This window comes from Oncorhynchus masou, chromosome 30 (genome assembly GCF_036934945.1).
Source record: "Oncorhynchus masou masou isolate Uvic2021 chromosome 30, UVic_Omas_1.1, whole genome shotgun sequence".
NCBI lineage: Eukaryota > Metazoa > Chordata > Actinopteri > Salmoniformes > Salmonidae > Oncorhynchus > Oncorhynchus masou.
The window spans coordinates 36,003,404-36,023,094 of NC_088241.1; the positions used below are offsets into that span (position 1 = coordinate 36,003,404).

A 19,691-nucleotide genomic window follows, 5' to 3' on the forward strand; every position below is an offset into this window, starting at 1 on the left:
CACCACAGGAGTGACCGGTCACCTGACATTGCAGCAGCATCCTCTGGGTATATCTGGGGTGGCATCCCAAATGGCAGCATATTCCCATACGCCCTGGTCAAAAGTAGTGCACTATATAGGGAATAGGCGGCCATTTGGGACGCAGGCCTGATGACCCGAGCACTACAACTCAATTGGTGTCGTGAGTAGAAAGGTAAGGTCTTTGTATGCATGGTCCATGATGATAGAGGGCCAAGTTCAGTTGATGTGTCACCCGAAACCAAGGAGCACGCTCGGTAATTTGAACTGAATTGGAATTATTTATGAGTGAAAAGTAATTATTTATGAGTGCAACCAATTATGTTGCGGTAGATACAGTACCAGGCTGCTCTGAAAACCTGGCAGTGTTAAAAACATACTGTCACGTGGTAAAATACATACTGAGCAAGATGGAGAGGCTCCCCTCCCGGCTCCCTAAAGTTTACACATCAACACCAAAATGAGGTGTCGTCTATCGGATGAGCTTAGCAAGTTATCCTCCTTCTCTCTCTTTCACACACACAACCTCCCTCCCTCCCTCCCTCTCTCTGGCAGGCACCCCATTTGGCACCCCTCTATCACAGAAAAGCCACTTCCTATCCCAGCAGAAACCACTTCCTGTCGTGGCCTAGACGTGTAAAAATCACGGTTTAACCTCCGATTACAACCACCAACCTGCTGTTCAGACACATCGACCACACATTGATCCGGTCACGGTTTAGTTAGCGATGACAGTCAATGGTCACCGTAGAGCACCTACTATTTCAGCACTGAGTAGGCAGTCATATCATTCTATGTAGGTCACTTACAGAGTGTGTGGCACGGAGAAGTGAACACGTTTGATATAGGTACAGTAAAAGTGATACACAAGATGACAATGATTATGGCCGTCGGGAACAAATGAATCAAAACGCATTCAGTCGGAATGTTACTACTTTACCAAGGTAATTGGATATTGTTCCTACACGTTATACTATTTACTATTCCGATAAAGCATGTCCTGTTTTCAAAGTCTTTAATAAAAGATCCAGCGTGCCTTTTTGTTGCAGTTTCGCCATTGTTCACATTTCCATTTACAAAATGGTTTCTTTCCAGAAGTGGTGTCCATTGCAGAGGGGGGGGTTTACCTAGTCAACTGTACAACTAATTGCATTCAACTGAAATGTGTCTTCTGCATTGAACATAACCCCTCAATCAGAGAGGTGCAGGGGGCTGCCATTATCGACATCCACGGCACCAGGGGGACAGTGGGTTAACTGCCTTGACAGATTTTTACCTTGTCAGCTCTGGGATTCAATCAAAACGCTCTAACCACTAGGTTTCCTGCCGCCCCATTGGGTGTTTGATGTCTGTTTTGTTATACTCATTGAATACATCCCTTAAAATTCCTTTATTATTCTCCGTCAAATGTATAAACGGTTTGGCTGCTGTATGAGTTTTTATAGAGTAGCATTTTACTTTGTGTGCATAACAGTGTTGCTTCCGTCCCTCTCCTCGCTCCGACCTGGGCTTGAACCAGGGACCCTCTGAACACATCAACAACTGCCTCCCACGAAGGATTGTTACCCATCGCACCACAAAAGCTGCAGCCCTTGAAAGGGAAACAACTTCAAGATTTCAGAGCGAGTGATTGAAGCGCTGCTTGCGCGCACCGCTAACTAACTAGCCATTTCACACTGGTTACGCGTGTGTGTGTCTCTACTGTCTTTCGAGCCTTGAAAGATTTTCACGAGTGTCAAATCAGGTTACTTTTGCATACAATTTAGATACATTTCCTGGATTCACAATCGAGCAGATACCACAAAAACGTATGGATGAAAAGTCAAGAAATAAGAAAAATTCCATACCATTGTCATCCAACTGAATGTATTCGGCATTTAACCCAACCAATCTGAATCAGAGAGGCAGGGGGCTGCCATAATTAACATCAACGTCTTCAGTGCACAGTGGGTTAACTGCCTTGCTCAGGGGCAGAACAACGGATTTTTACCTCGTCAGCTCGGGGATTCGATCCAGCAACCTTCCAGTTGCTGGCCCAATGCTCTAAACACTAGGATACCTGCCGCCCCATAGTCCAAACATCATTTTGGTTGTGGCGTCTTGGTTTCAGACAGACGATCAGAGGTATAGTACAGTGCTGAGACGTGGTGATTAAATTGAATTATGATATTTAAAAATAATCACTGCTTCTATCAAAAGATAGTGGCAGACATAGAACACTTTATGGAAAATATAGCCATGGCTGCCAGGGGGCTGGGCTGATTTCTGCAAAACAGAAGCAACTTCACAAGTAATGTTTCAGAGTCTTTGCTTAAGATCGCTTCATGCTTCAGGTTATGCAGCACAGAAATAGAAATAGACAAACTTAAATTGATCTAATGTCAAGGAATTGTTCTCAATTCCTCATTTTAAGAGTCGAATGAGACTATTTACTCCGTCTAGTTGGCATCTAGGTCTTTCGCCAAACTTGGCAGAGTGTGGACTTCTGCCAGGAAACAGAAGCTCATCATGGTTTAGCCCCCACACTGGTGATGTCAGCAAGCCTTTTCACTTAAGATGCTAATTGTGTTGGCTCCCTGAGGAGAGGAGGAGAGAGAGAGAGAGAGAGAGTGAGAGAGAGGACTATCCCTCAGCCCCGTGTAATTAACTGGCCTGATCTGTATGAGTATCACATCTGGAGTCCCTTAACCGTGTACACTCTGTCTGCGTACTGTACTTCTACATGCTGCCCTGAACACCGTGGGAAGACAGCAAGACACACCGTCGAACCACCCTCTCTAACCCCAACTGTATATCCGTGTGTTAACAGAGTGGCTCCTCAGATTGGACAGGGTTATCCGTATGCCTGCGTGGCCCAGCAACAAAAGGATAGACACTCAGCTGGATATTGTAAGCCACTTTATGATCCAAAATTGGGGTCCAACACCTGACGAAGAAGAATGCAAGATCTGTTACTTTACGGTTCACAACCAAACAGACATGGCATTGGTTTACTACTCTAAAGGCCGTGGTTTGAATTCCCAGATCATCTCAGAGATGGCTCCATTTTCTGCTCAGCGCATTCAGTATCCTCGTGTCTGTCTGTGGGTCTCCAACTCTTCACGGTCTTTTGCATCATCCAGGCTATGTCCCAAATGGCACCCTATTCCCTGGGTAGTGCCTACAGGGCTCTGGTGAAAAGTAGTGCACTAGTGTTAATGACATTATACACTAGTATCCCCTTGTCATCCATTACCATTCATTATGGCTGTGTCCCCCTCCCTAACCCCTCTCATACCACACTCCACCTCTAATCCCCCTCTCCCTCCAAAATCATCACATGACCTTCAGACAGACTGCCTGCCTGGGGCTGGACAGACCAGGCAAATTGGTTCGTTGAAAGTGGTCGACTTTACAGCATATACAATCAAAGCCAATCACGGCGTTCCATGGAGAAGGGCTATAATCTGTGGTTGCACACTACGGCATATCAAATTCACATTTACTCTCTGTCGGCGATTAATAGATATTTGTATTAGGTAATAACTGTAAAAACTGTCAAAACAGACATATCAGACTTACACTGTAACAGACACAATACGGCATATCGAATTCCTACACTCTCATCAATAAATGAATTATTGTTACGCGATTGCTGGATATAAAAGTATCATGTATCAATGTATGTGTATGCAGCAGCAAAGTTGTAAAATATACATTTAAAAAAAATAGGTTAATGGAAAAAAAACTTTAACAAAAATGAATAATTGTAGCAAGAGTTGCAGTCAAAGCAGATAAAGCACACGCTGACACATTCAGAGGTAGGAGTAGCTACCTTATTTAGCCTACTGTTGTATACAGTCATATAAGATCCAGAGTCTGGGAAAAAGAGATAGTGGCAACGTTCAAACGAGGGTTTAGCTGTGAAATCCCTCTCGCCAGAGATGGACTGCATCCCGAAAGGGCATCCTTTTTGTAGTGCACAAAAAAAAAGGATGTAGTGCACTACTTTTGGGCAGAAGGGAATAGGGTGCCATTTGGGACGCAAAAAAATAAAAATAAATAACATGAGACCACATGATGACAGGTCCATTGACCTTCCCAGAACCTACGTTCAATCGGTTTCAGCAACTTTGAAATGTGCACCACTGATTTGGCCCAGCCATTCGATTACATTCACTCAGGCAGACCTCTGACTCACATACAGACCTCCTTGTGCCTGCACCGAGAGAGCCTATACAAAACATATTAGCCTGAGCACACAAACATAGAGGGCTCGACGACAACAAACTCAGACTACCGTACTTTCACGAGCCAAACGTGCTCCTACTTTGACGTTCTGAAAGTCCACATATTACAATGCGCTGTGGCAATCAATACAGTGTCGCTCAGTTGCTTGTTCATCAGACCAACTTACTACAAATACTGAATCAATATGCTCTCAATTTCAACCTGTACATAAAAGAGGCATACATGCCCAGTCATCATAGTCACATTCCTGATCATAAGCAGAATTAAATAGATTAAATATTTCCCTCCAGATTTGAAGACATTTAATAGAAGATATTTACAGTGAATTACCAGCACAGCAATTATCTCCCTCCTGCAGAGCTTCCCATATCCTAGTCTAGTGGAAACTCACTTGGTCTGCTGAACACACACATCCTGCTGTTATTCCAGCCCCACTGTTCTGTTCTGTTCTCCCCCAGACTGGATAGAAGGATGGTGGTGACTTCCAGTCCAGCCTGCCCAGGATAAAACTCACATCAACGTTCTATCACCACCACAGTGTCAGGGGAGAGCAGTCAAGGGATGTGGGTGTGTGTGTAGAACCAGGTCAACCACATACGCATGTGGACGCGCACACACATAACACACTATTCAAAATCAAAAAATTTTTTTTTTAGCTCCAAGTCATGCATTGAAAAAAATTATATCTTTGTGCACCGAGACAAGATTTATCTGGGAGCAGTAAATCGATTTACAAGTTTGACAGTGTGTTTTAGATATAGAATAGCTCTGAAATGTCCCCAATCCCCTTTGGTGTTTACAGCCTCCCATCTCATGAGGGCTGGAAGAAGACAGAAAGATGACACCGGTCCCCAGAACAGATAAGACCTCAGCCTGCTAGGCTAAACCTCACTGGTAATACTGGTAAAACTTAAATCAGTGTCTCTGAGAAACAGACTAGCCATAGGGCAGTTTGGGAAAATGCCAGGTGGACCAGTCCATCTTTAGCCAAGAGCGACAGTCTAAATATCATTTTTTTGTTGCACAGAATAATCATTATTTGGATAATAAATGGGGGCCTCTAGGAAAAAAATGGCCTGGTGTATTAGAAATGCCTTGGCCAATTTCTGGTCCCAATCCACCCCTGGTCTCTCCCCTCGCAGCATGGGACATAGACCCTAACGACCACTCAGACGGTCCATATTCACCATATCTGTACAATGAAATTGATAGTATGTCTCTAAATAGCAAGTAAAGTTGTATTCCCTTAATAAGGAAAAAAAAGAAAATCACATGCGAAACCATATGGTTTTCAAACACTTCACATGTGATTATATTTCACATGAAGTTTAACATGTGGATATATTTCATGACATTTCACAGGCGATGCCCTTAAGATGTCATCAACTTACATATCTGACTACATTGTGTAGGTGTATTTGTACAGTAATTATTATTCAACATGTCCTCACCTGGGATTTGAACTCACACCCTCTTGGTTCACAGCATTCCAAACTTCCTGCTACGCCACCATGTCTGTGGCAATTACTGACTTCACATGTGTCCCTACACTTTGGACTTCAAAGTAAATCTTAAAAAATACACTCAAGAAAAAAATATATTGTATTCATCATGGTGATTCAGGAGTAACATTATGCCCCACCAACATTAAACTATACAGAAAACTCTCAAATTGCTGAAAATTAAATTAACCTGTTACATCTATGGGGGCGCCATTTCATTATTGGATAAAAAAAACGTGCCCGTTTTAAGAGCAATATTTTGTCACAAAAAGATGCTTGACTATGCATATAATTGACAGCTTTGGAAAGAACACTCTGATGTTTCCAAAACTGCAAAGATATTGTCTGTGAGTGCCCCAGAACTGATGCTACAGGCGAAACCAAGATGAAACTTCAAACAGGAAATGAGCAGAATTTTTGAGGCTCTGTTTTTCATTGTCTCCTTATATGGCTGTGAATGCGCAAGGAATGAGCCTGCCCGATCTATCGTTTCCCCAAGGTGTCTGCAGCATTGTGACGGATTTGTAGGCATATCATTGGAAGATTGACCATAAGAGACTACATTTGCCAGGTGTCCGCCCGGTGTCCTCCGTCGAAATTGGTGCGTCATCTTCAACTGCACGTCTTTTTCCAAGCGATTCACAGGAGAAAGTAGACATCCACGAACGATATATCAATGAAGAGATATGTGAAAAACACCTTGAGGATTGATTCTAAACAGCATTTGCCGTGTTTCAGTCGATATTATGCAGTTAATTTGGAAAACAGTTCGCCGTTTTGATGACTGAATTTTCGGGGTTTTTTGGTACCCAAACGTGATGTACAAAACAGAGCGATTTCTCCTACACAAAGAATCTTTCAGGAAAAACTGAACATTTGCTATGTAACTGAGAGTCTCCTCATTGAAAACATCCGAAGTTCTTCAAAGGTAAATGATTTTATTTGAATCCTTTTCTGGTTTTTGTGCAAATGTTGCCCGCTAAATGCTACGCTACATGCTACGCTAGCTATCAATACTCTTACACAAATGCTTGTTTTGCTATGGTTCAAAAGCATATTTTGAAAATCTGAGATGACAGTGTTGTTAAGAAAAGGCTAAGCTTGAGAGCTAGCACATTCATTTCATTTGCGATTTTCATAAATAGTTAACGTTACGTTATGCTAATGAGCTTGAAGCTATAACTGGATACAGGTTTTTTTCATAGCCAAACGAACAAAACGGAGCGATTTGTCCTACACAAATAATATTTTTTGAAAAACTGAACATTTGCTATCTAACTGAGAGTCTCCTCATTGAAAACATCTGAAGTTCTTCAAAGGTAAATGATTTTATTTGAATGATTTTCTTGTTTTTGTGAAAATGTTGCTGGCTGATTTCTAGGCTTATAGCTATGCTAGCTATCAATACTCTTACACAAATTCTTGTTTAGCTATGGTTGAAAAGCATATTTTGAAAATCTGAGATGACAGTGTTGTTAACAAAAGTCTAAGCTTGAGAGCAAATATATTTATTTCATTTCATTTGCGATTTTCATGAATAGTTAACGTTGCGTTATGCTAATGAGCTTGAGGCTATAAATAGGATCCCGGATCCGGGATTGCTCGACGCAAGAAGTTAATGATGAGAGAATAGTCAGATTATTTGCTAACTTAAAAAGCAAAATAGTGCCATCTGCACTGCTAAGTGCAGAGATGTATTATAGGTAATGCATCTGTAGGGGACTTTGTATTCTACAGACTTTGTGGCCCAAGGTTGTGAGAGATCAAATCCCAGGTGGGGTCATATTGAAAAGTCAGCACTAAGTGATCATGTGAAATGTAATCAGATTGATTAAAGATGTTTACAATATTTTAGTTGAACAGTGTACCACTTAACTTAAAACCCCCATACCAAGTCATTACTTCATGTAAAAATGTTTTTAAAAACACAAGAAATGTGCAGTTTCACATGTGAAAACATAAGAGACATGCGAGGTCAGTTGTACACGTTACATTTAGAGTTCACATGTGAGCAGCATTTTCACGTGAAAAACATTCACATGTGAAAATCTCATTCTCACATGTACAATTGCATTTTCACCTATGAAAAACATTCACGTGCAATTTTACGCGTGAAAAATGTATCAAATGTTGTCACGTGTAGTTTCATTCCATCGCATGTTGAAATTTTGCGTCGCCATGTCACATTTATTTCACACCGAAGACATGTTTTCACGTGTACTTTCATAGTATGACATGTTGCTTTTGCACGAGATCACATGTGAAACGCCTGTGATCACGTGAAATTCAAGAGTTAATGTTGCACAGCATTTAAGTTACAGGTGATTACATCAGAAGATAAACGTTGGAAATAACACGAGGTTGTTGGTCACGGAATACCTTGCACGCTTGCTTTACTGGTTCTGTTTTGTACTGGTGCCTGTAACTGTCATGCAATTTGGGATTGAGTTTAACAGGTCTGGGCTACCCAGGTCTTAACAGATCATTTACCCATTACTGTCCTTTCCACACACACACACACACACACACACACACACACACACACACACACACACACACACACACACACACACACACACACACACACACACACACACACACACACACACACACACACACACACACACACACACACACACACACACACACACACACACACACACACACACACACACACACACACACACACACACACACACACAGTATTTGCTGACAGAGCTCTGGCATCACGTTCTGTCTAGACTTGTTCTTTAATGTCATAACATTAGTACTCAGAGTACGATTTATCCCTTCTGACGCTTCCGGCTTTCCCGTAATAACAGCGCTGCTGGGTTTGATTCTAAGGGGATCCACACCCGCACACACAGAGAGAACACACTCTCTTCCAGAGAGTTTGTCCTGGCCTGTATAACAGTCAGGTGTAATTTGAGCCACTCGGTGTATATCTGATGATTGTGAAGATGAGATTATGGCTCAGAGCCTGTGGTAAGAAGTTCTCAGAGAATAAAAGAATGCCTTATCTGTCCACGAACCCACGGAGCTGCTTCCTCTCTCAGGTCACACACACACACACACACTATTTCTGTTACATGGATTTGAAATACATATTTAAATACTTCTTTAAAATAATATGGACCCAGTGTGCTTTGTAATTGTTCATTTGTACATTTTGGTCATTTAGCAGACCCTCTTATCCAGAGTGACTTACAGTCAGGGAATTCAACTAAGGTATATAAACAACAACATATCCGTTTTTTGTTTAATAAGAATGTGGTTGTTGTGAAGGCGTGTAAGTTAAATGTATTTTGTATTTCAAAGAATAAAAAATATAGTGTTTTATATTTTATTTTGATCCATTGGTAACATTTTGTAATTGTAACAAGATAGTTCTTTCCCCATCTCTGTCTGAATAGAATACATCATAGCGAAGAAACGGGAGAAGGTAACAAGAAATGTGAGATACCACCGGTGACTTAAGTAATATCTTAAGTAAAGTCTTCTTTGCATCACATCTCCCACATTCTCTCATAGTTAAGTTAACGTCTGAGAGTAAGTCACAATGGGTGTGCGCGCAAATGGCACCCTACTCCCTATGTAAGTGCTCTACTTTTGACCAGGGCCCACAGGTCAAAAGTAGTCCACCCATAAATGGAATAGGGTGCCATTTGGGACAGAGGCGAGGTATAGTTTCTTCAGAGTGCAGAAGAGTCGCAGGGCCCTGATCCCCATTATTAAAGTGTCTAGTGAATGCTTACTGGGGACCACTCACACCCCTTTACTCTACCCACACCAAATGATCCTCCACCTCCCAAAGGAGAGGGAGGGGTGGGCGGGCAACACAGCGGCACGAACAAACACACACATACGCACAAACACACTCTGTCACACGCAGAACTTTTCATTAGATTTGACATTACTTAAGCAAATGTTCATCTCTCTTTCATGTGCGTTTTTACCTCCTGTAATCCCAGCATGCACACACACAGCAACACACAAGGTTCAGACAATCTTATCAGACCTTGATTGACCCATGCAAATAGGGACAATATCACTCCTTTCAACTCTACAGTTGCCCATCATCATCATGCCCTCCTATCACTCTCCTCCATCTGTTCCTGTCTTCTTTGACCTTTACGTGCATGCTCCTCACGTGCCATTGACCCCAGCATTGTTTTTTCTTTGACCTGTGCCTAAATCAGTTATATCAGATAGTACACCGCACTACATTCACAGCTCCAGCACACACACGCTGATATTACAGTACACTAAACTCAAGCTCTTTCTATCACACACACACACACACACCTGGAGAGAGAACCTGTAATCGACAGACAGATCTTCTCCAGTGACAACTGATACTGGTGCTCAGCCAGTATCCAAAACATGACTCATTCATCCATATGAGATTGGGAAAGAAATATGAACTCAAACACAACGTAAACAAATAACAGCGTTGCCCAATAAGGTAGGGAGCTGAAGGTTCGAGTTGCCAAACGTCAGCCTCGAAACCTTAATGACTTGGAGAAGATCTGCAAAGAGGAGTGGGACAAAATCCCTCCTGAGATGTGTGCAAACCTGGTAGTCAACTACAAGAAACGTCTGACCTCTGATTGCCAACAAGGGTTTTGCCACCATGTACTAAGTCATGCTTTGCAGGTCAAATACTTGTTTCCCTCATTAAAATGCAAATCAATTTATAACATTTTTGACATGCGTTTTTCTGGATTTTTTTGTTGTTATTCTGTCTCTCACTGTTCAAATGAACCTACCATTTAAATTATAGATGGATAATTTCTTCGTCAGTGGGCAAACGTACAAAATCAGCAGGGGATCAAATACTTTTTCCCCTCACTGTAATACCTATAACCTAAAACTTCTTAACCGGGAATATTGAAGAACTGGGAATATTGAACCACCTGCTTTCATATGTTCTCATGTTCTGAGCAAGGAACTTAAAGGGCAGCTTTTTACATGGCACATATTCCACTTTTACTTTCTTCTCCAACACTGTGTTTTCGCATTATTTAAACCAAATTGAGTATGTTTTTATTATTTATTTGAGACTAAATAGATTTTATTTATGTATTATATGAAGTTAAATAAAAGTGTTCATTGTTCATTCAGTATTGTTGTAATTGTCATTATTACAAAAAAATAACTTGGAAAAAATAATAATAAAAAAAATAAAATGGAAAATAAATTCTGCCGATTAATTATGGTATCGCCTTTTTTGGTCCTCCAATAATCGGTATCGGAAAATTATAAAATCGGTCGACCTCTAAATCCAAACAATTAAAAAGACACCCTCTCCCCTCAGCCCTCAAATAAAGTGGACATTTCTGATGACACTTGCAGGGAAAGGGTAGAATTAATTCATTTTAAATGGACCGCTCTTGGCCGGAAATGTGTCACTCGTTCATCCCACGGTTGTGTTTCAGTCATCATGGAACTGTTGTGTGTAGAGGTCGACTGATTAATCGGAATGGCCAATTATTAGGGCCGATTCAAGTTCATAACAATCAGATTTTTTTTTTACACCTTTATTTAACCTCTTGAAACTCCCCATCCCGGATCCGGGATTGTGACTAAGCCTCAGGCTCATTAGCATAACGTAACGTTAACGATTTCTGAAAATCGCAAATAAAATTAAAATAATGCGTTTGCTCTCAAGCTTAGCCTTTTCTTAACAACACTGTCATCTCAGATTTTCAAAATATGCTTTTGAACCATAGAAATTGACTAATTTGTGTAAGAGTATGCAAAGCTAGCATAGCATTTTGTGTAGCATGTAGCACGCAACATTTTCACAAAAGCCAGATAACCAAATAAATAAAATCATTTACCTTTGAAGAGCTTCTGATGTTTTCAATGAGGAGACTCCCAGCCACATACCAAATGCGCAGTGTTTCCTGAAAGCGTCTGTGTGTAGGAGAAATCGTTCCGTTTTCTACATTGCGCCTGGCTACCGAAACGAACCGAAAATGCAGTCACCTACAACGTGAAACTTTTTCCGGATTAACTACATAATATCGACCGAAACATGGCAAACGTTGTTTGGAATCAATCCTCAAGGTGTTTTTTCACATATCTCTTCATTGACATGCAGTTCGTGGAAGCTTGCTTCTCTCTCTGTGCCCCATGGAAAAATACTGGCAGGTGACTTTTGCGCACCAATTTCGGCGCAGGACACCGGGCGGACACGTGGTAAATGTGGTCTCTTATGGTCAATCTTCCAACGATCTGCCTACAAATACGTCACAATGCTGCAGACACCTTGGGGAAACGACAGAAAGGGCAGACTCATTCCTCTTGCGTTCACAGCCATATAAGGAGATCATGAAAGACAGAGCCTCAAAAATCCTTGTCATTTCCTGGATGCCAAGTCATCTTGGTTTTGCCTGAAGCTCACGTTAAAGGGCACGCACAGAGAAGATATTTGTATTTCTGGACACGTCAGAGTGTTTTCTTTCGAACAGTAGCAATTATATGCATAGTCGAGCATCTTTTTGTGACAAAATATCTTGTTTAAAACGGGAACGTTTTTCTTCCAAAAATGAAATAGCGCCACCATAAGTGTAAGAGGTTAATCTTACACTTAACTAGTCGAATGCAATAATGACCTGCCTCCCTCTCGTTGCACTCCACAAGAACTCCATTGTAACTTCTCCGCTGTGCAATCCGATTTCCGAGCTAGTCACGGGTGCACCTCAGTCACGCTCAAGGTACTAAACGATATCATAACCGCAATCGATAAAAGACAGTACTGTGCAGCCGTCTTCATCGACCTGGCCAAGGCTTTCGACTCTGTCAATCACTGTATTCTTATCGTCAGACTCAACAGCCTTGGTTTCTCAAATGACTGCCTCGCCTGGTTCACCAACTACTTCTCAGATAGAGTTCAGTGTGTCAAATCGGAGGGCCTGTTGTACGGACCTCTGGCAGTCTCTATGGGGGTACCACAGTGTTCAATTCTCGGGCCGACTCCTTTCTCTGTATATATCAACGATGTCGCTCTTGCTGCGGGTGATTCCCTGATCCACCTCCACGCAGACAACACCATTCTGTATACATCTGGCCCTTCTTTGGACACTGTGTTAAAAAACCTCCAAACGAGCTTCAATGCCATACAACACTTGTTCCGTGGCCTCCAACTGCTCTTAAACGCAATTAAAACTCAATGCATGCTTTTCAACCGTTCGCACCCGCCCGACTAGCATCACTACTCTCAATCCAAAACTAAATCTAGAATTGGCTTCCTATTTCACAACAAAGCCTCCTTCACTCACACCGCCAAACATACCCTCGTAAAGCTGACTATCCTACCGATCCTCGACGATGTCATTTACAAAATAGCCTCAAACACTCTACTCAGGAAACTGGATGCAGTCTTTCACAGTGCCATCTGTTTTTTCATCAAAGCCTCATATACCACCCACCACTGCGACCTGTATGCTCTCATCGGCTGGCCCTGGCTACATATTCATCGCCAGACCCACTGGCTCCAGGTCATCTATAAGTCTTTGCTAGGTAAAGCTCCGCCTTATCTCAGCTCACTGGTCACGATAACACCCACCCATAGCACGCATTCCAGCAGGTATATCTCACTGGTCATCCCCAAAGCCAACACCTCCTTTGGCCACATTTCCTTCCAGTTCTCTGCTGCCAATGACTGGAACGAATGACAAAAATCGCTGAAGCTGGAGACTTATATTTCCCTCACTAACTTTAAACATCAGCTATCTGAGCAGCTAACCGATCGCTGCAGCTGTACATAGCCCATCTGTAAATAGCCCTTCCAATCTACCTACCTCATCCCCATATTGTTTTTATTTACTTTTCTGTTGTAAATGAGAACTTGTTCTCAACTAGCCTACCTGGTTAATTAAATGCGAAATAAAATGTCAGTTATCAGCGATTCTGACAGAGGTGAATCAGAACAAAAACCTGTCTAATAACAACAATTATATATTGACTTCCAGTGTGACTCAGACTTGTGTTGTAAGTAAACTACGCCTCTGCAAACAATGCTGTTGTGTATCATACCAAAGAATCCTGCTACATCAGAAGATTAGCTCGCCAGATTAGCTGAACTACTCTGATTTCCATGTGTGCATTGTGAGACTTGTATGTGTAAAGACTTGTCTGTCTATGGGGTGTTATCAGGTCTGGGTCTGTCAAAAAGGCTTATTCCACAGGCCTCATCCCCCCCCCCGTCACCCCCCTTTCCCTCAGGATTAAACCCCAGGCACGGCGCAAATCTATGGGTCACTTGTCCCCTCAGCATCCCATCAACCCCAAACCTCCAGCCCCAACCTCCAGGCTCCACTTTAACACCCTCCACCTGCCGAGATGGCAGGTCTGCACGTGTCTGTCGTTAACTCCTCAAGCCCTGCGGCTGTCGTTTGTTTCAGTCCGAGGAGTCATTCTGATCTGAAGGCGGCACTTGTGGAGGAGTGGCTGGAGAGGACCTGAGCAGAAACCATTAAATAGCCTCAGCTCCTGCCTCCTGTTCTGACAGCCGTTGAGACTGCTGAGAAGGGCTGATTAAAAACAGATGTCTGGACAGACACCTGCTACACTGAGGTGATTGTGTGAATTGAGACACACAGGAATTAGAGCCATGACATGCCTCTTTATGAAAATACCACAGTATCTCAGTTCGAGGGTTTTGGAGGGATAATATTTGTCTCACTCTAAGCTCTAAGTCAAAATATATATGCAATAAGGTTGGTTTTAACCAGTCCGTTGACATTTCAGTGTCATAACGAACTTAGCATTACAGCATAGTAGACTTGCAATCGTGTAAGACTTCTGTAAGGGACCTAGATTCCAAACTATTACATCATCTCTGTTGACCGTACGTTCACGTTATTAAATATGTAACACAGCAATAAAACATCTGAAGAACATAGTACACACTCCAACTCTGAAAATCCCCGAGTGAATAAAATCACATTTCAACTTTTTCCTGCATGTTGTTCGTGTTAGAGTTAAAGTAAAAAAAATGGAAACATTTATTTCACTTTCAGTGGATGATCGCAAATTCCAGCCAGAGAGAGAGAGAGAGAGAGAGAGATGCTTCTCACTGTGCCACTGTTATCTAGGTGACCTTGGAGTTAAGGAATAACAGTGTAGCTGGGACAGAAGCCTGGGGAGAACGGTATGCAAGGGATCGGCCAAATGTTGCAAACATTGAATAAAGTCTTTCACAAGTCTCTGAGGGAAGGGAGAAGATATACTCACTGGTATGAGTACCTCAATGAGTCCTATGGATTGTGATTCTCAAATGTGACAGGTGGTAAACCCATGGAGCTTCCAAAGAAAATATACAGACCCAGGCCTGTGTGGTCTAGTGGTTAGTGCCGCAGACCATGCCACACAAGAGGCTGTCCACAGTGTTTATTTTGCCACCAAAAACAATCCATAAGGAAATAGAGGGGGTTACTAATCACAATGTGTCCAACACGCAACTGTGTCCAAGTCATTTTGTGTCCACCTGTAATGTAACCCCCCGCATCTGCGTCTAAGTCATTTTGTGTCAACCTTGCGACTGTCAGAACCATCCAGGGTATCACGTAACGTAGAGCGGCCTGGCCTGGCTGCCCACACAGCTGTCCTAACATGGCGGCTGTTATCCCTCACACTGAGGACCAGGCCAGCCGTGGCCAGCCATGTCACAGCTCAGCTCCCTCATGGGGAGAAGGGTGTGTGTGTGTGTGTGTGTGTGTGTGTGTGTGTGTGTGTGTGTGTGTGTTTGCATGGGAGTGTGTGGGAGGGGAGAGGAGTGGTTAAGCGTGCTCGTCCAACACCCAGAGGAGAGGATGGGGCCGTGGGCAGCTATCTCATCTCCCTTGGATCTCGGTCTTTAAAGTGCGGATGAGTAGAGGAGGAAATTAAACCCCTCAGGTTTTGTTGGGAATCAGAGAGCGAGAGAGAAATTGAGTGCGAGTCATTCGGTACGGGGTTATCCACTTCCACAGAGAGGTATCTTCCTGACTGCTGTTTAACCTTGAAAAAAAGCCCTCCTGTGAAATCTCAACCCAAAGTGAGAGTACAAAGTATGTGCTTGCCGCTTGGCTATCCTGCACCGTAGCCACAGTTGAGGCTCTTCTTGTCCGGACAACGATGTGACAACGATGTGACAACAGTAGTGTGGGAGAGAATGGCCTTAGTGGCTTTTCACTCTGCTAGTGATTTTTCTAGTCTGCAATGCTTTTCGGAACAGTAAAATGTCGGACTAAGGTAGAGTTGTGATGTGATAGTTGATGAATGAGAGGGTTTGTGGTTGGGATGCACGATATAAAAATCGGTAAGCATATCGGAATTGGACGATATTAGCTAAAAATGCCAACATCGGCCCGATGTCTAGTTTTACGCCGATGTCAAAACCGATGTCAAAGCTGACGTGTGTAACTATATAAATGTAGGTAGATGAAGTAATGACTCCACGAAAAAGACAGTGCGGCACGTACATCACAGAATTCCTAACCTCGCCCACAATGTTTGCTATGTGGATCTATTTTGAAGTTTCAAAGGAAGATAACCAAAAGGCCATAAGCAACATTTGTGCTGCTGTTATTCCCCGAGGAGGGGAGAAAGTGAAATATTTCAATCCCCCAAACCTAATTACTCATTTGAAAGTGCATAACCCCCAGACGTTCAGCGACTACTTAGTACAAAAGCAGTAAAAAAAAAACTAAGGGCACACGTCCAACAACTCAACAAGTTCATGTCGAGCAGTCTTTTGAAAAAGTAAAAACGTTTCAACGAGACAACTCAAAAAGGTGAAATCCATTAACGCCAAGATAATAGAATTCATTGCCCTTGACAACCAACCCTTCTCCGTCGTGGACGAGGTTGGCTTTCGCCGACTGGTCGAGCACCTCGAGCCCCAGTACACACTAACCAAGTAGGCGCTATTTTTCAGATGTTGCCCTACCGGAGTCACACAGTATGGTTGAAACGCACATCCGTGAGCTACTTGCTATGGGTGTCACCGCTAATTAGCTTCACGGTTGACATTTGGACCCGCAATGTCATCCCCGTGGGCATGCATGCGGAGTCTGACAGCACAGTGGGTCGATGAGGATTTCGTACTGAGGAAAGCCGTAATGCGCGCTCAAGAATGTTCTGGTTCTCATACCGCTGCTGCCATTTCAATGGCATTTGAGAAAATGTTTGAAACTTGGAAACATGAACACACTCCATTCGACCAAACGGACTCAAGAACGAAGCTCATCAACTGCCTCGGTCATGGCATTGAAACGCCTGCTCAACAAAACTGCCCACACAGACCGTGGGATCAAAACTTGCAAAAGTACTGTACTAGAGGCTGTGAACAAGCGATTCGGTGGCATTCTCTCTGAGCCTCTTTACTGTGTCGCCACCATGCTCAATACTACTTCGATGCAGACAAGGTTTACGTGAAATGTTAGACACAGCTGGACAAGATGGAAACGGACACAGTGATCAGTGCGCGGCGTGGAAGAGGACCCACGATGGAAGAGGCCCCGGACAGACAGAGCTGAAAGTTCACTGGTTGACATGTATGATGAAATCCTGGTTGAGAATGAAACGACTTAACATATGAACAACTAAAACAGCAAGTAAGTGAAATAAATAGATACCAGTATGTTTTATTGGTAATGGAGACATATGTAAGTGCCAACAAAACAACTTTTTGGTCAGTGTGTGTGTGTGTGTGTGTGTGTGTGTGTGTTTCAACTATTTAACTGTACTAGAAGGCTGCTAAAATGTTAAATATTGGTTATCGGTGCCAGTTTTTTTGGCAAGGAATATATCGGCATTGGACAAAAATAGCCTCTTTTAGCACTAATTAATATATAAAATGGTAGCTCATTAGAATATTTTGGGGCGTGGTTTATGGACAGCTCTTTTTGTGCAATCATGAGGGAGCTTATCATACCAGTTCATGCAACCTGTTGTGTTATGCTATTAAATGGTACATATGACTATGGCTAGTGATGGTGATTTGTGAAAGATTCATGTATGGCCTTGTGTTAATGTTCATACAAATATTTACACATGTTAAGTTTGCTGTACCAAACATAACATATTAGATTCGCTTTTCCGGATATACATGTTCTATGTTACATCTAGTCTATGAGACCAGGCTGGGCACCTACCACGTTCAAAAGCACTTAAATATGTTGCCTTGCACATTCACCCGCTGAATGGCACATACACAAGGCTTAAAAATCATTCTTTAACCTGTCTCCTCCCCTTAATCTACACTGATTTAACTGATGACATCAATAAGGGATCATAGTTTTCACCTGGTCAGTCTCATGGAAAGAGTAAGTGTTCCTAATGTTTTGTACACTCAGTGTTTAGCAATTCAATATCAGCCCGCACGTTGCCGATCTCACGTCTCTTGCGGTTATAAAGGTGTTGAGAAACTCCAGCGCACCACAATATTAATTCCGTAGCCTGCATTTGCATGAATATGATTAATACAAAACCAAAATAGAACGTCAGAAAATTGCTTGTTCCAGCTTTATTATAAAACTCAAGTGCCAACTTTTTCAACATCCGATTCCGCCCCCGTGTGAGCACCTGATAACCCACCATTCCTTGTCTTGGTTCAAGTATGCACCACGGTTCAGATAAAATAACATTAGAATACAAACTATTGCTAAATGAGCGCATTCCTAGATTCTACCGTATTCGCATAACATGCAAGTTTCAAGAGGTACAGTGCACGGCCGCATGTTTGAATTGATCTAAGAATGCGAAGAAACGCGCACAAAACATGAAAGAGAATGAATAGCCTACCTTTGTTCAAACTGCGAAGACGAACGTTTATTGGTTCCTTTGTCAGAATGTGATTATTTGTATTTCCATGAAGAATTCAGATAGGTGAGAAAGAGCCATGAGTACGGGCAATCCTCTTCCATGCAACTTCAGTGAGTTCTTACGTTATTTCATTTACATACGAGCTCCACTCTCTCGACTCGAACAGGCACCTACATGAAAACTGAGCCTCTCAAGCGGTAACATCATGAGTCTTCAAAATAACTTTAACTCCACCCATTTCAAAGCTGAATTTACCTGTATGACTGCAATATCTAAAAATGTGTTTCCTTTCCTATTTTAAGTTAATATAGTGAAAATGTGTTTCCTTTCCTATTTTAAGTTAATATAGGGTATATGCATTGTAGGGTCTTAATTTGATCGCCCTGTTAAATGTAAAAGTTGTAGTGCATTTGAGGTATAAAAATATTTCTGAAGTTTCGACTTTGAAATTTCAGACTTAATTTTCCTTTATGAAAAAAGTCCATTAATTATAATTCACAGTTCCTGCTGCAGGATTATTTTTCTGTTGTCGCAAACTGGCTCAAATTAAGATCTTACATCTGTAGATAGGCAACGAGCCTCATGTTGCTGAAATATATTAGGCTTCGCTCTCACTCACCCCCTCAATGACAAACACACACACACACACCTGTCCCAGTATTGTAACCTTAACCCTAAAATAAAAACAAAGGCAAACTAATAATAAAAATAAGCTACTAAATAGCGATCAAAACTAAGTGCTCAGATGCATATGATTTCCAATGGATCAACATTGCTGCTCAGGGGTTGAGTAGAGCTGAAGGATGGGACTAAAAACAAACTAAATATAACTATTGTAAACTATACTGTGTCCGTAAAATGTCAAATGTATATAGTATGTACAGTTCATTCGGAAAGGATTCAGATCCCATGACTTTTTCCACATTTTGTTAAATTACAGCCTTATTCTAAAATTGATCCAATAAGTTCTTTCCCCCCCTCTTCAATTTACGCACAATAACCCATCATGACAAAGCAAAACCTGCAAATGTATTAAAAATAAAAAACATATCACATTTACATAAGTATTCATTGCCTTTACTCAGTACTTTGTTGAAGCATCTTTGGCAGTGTCGAGTCGTCTTG

General features: G+C 42.1%; 1 protein-coding gene across 13 annotated transcripts in view; it reads right to left on the minus strand.

Annotated features, from left to right (window-relative positions):
• Positions 1-19,691, minus strand: part of LOC135522589 (sickle tail protein homolog) — a 171,771-nt gene that overhangs the window by 55,797 nt on the left and 96,283 nt on the right. The window contains exon 1 of one of the 13 annotated variants that reach the window (XM_064949004.1): positions 18,546-18,752. The exons of 11 other annotated variants lie outside the window; for them this stretch is intronic. The gene's annotated coding sequence lies outside the window, so the exon portion shown is untranslated. Of the gene's footprint in view, positions 1-4,639; positions 4,657-18,545; positions 18,753-19,691 lie in introns of those variants that run through there. One more of the 13 variants, XM_064949006.1, reaches the window with a different exon arrangement.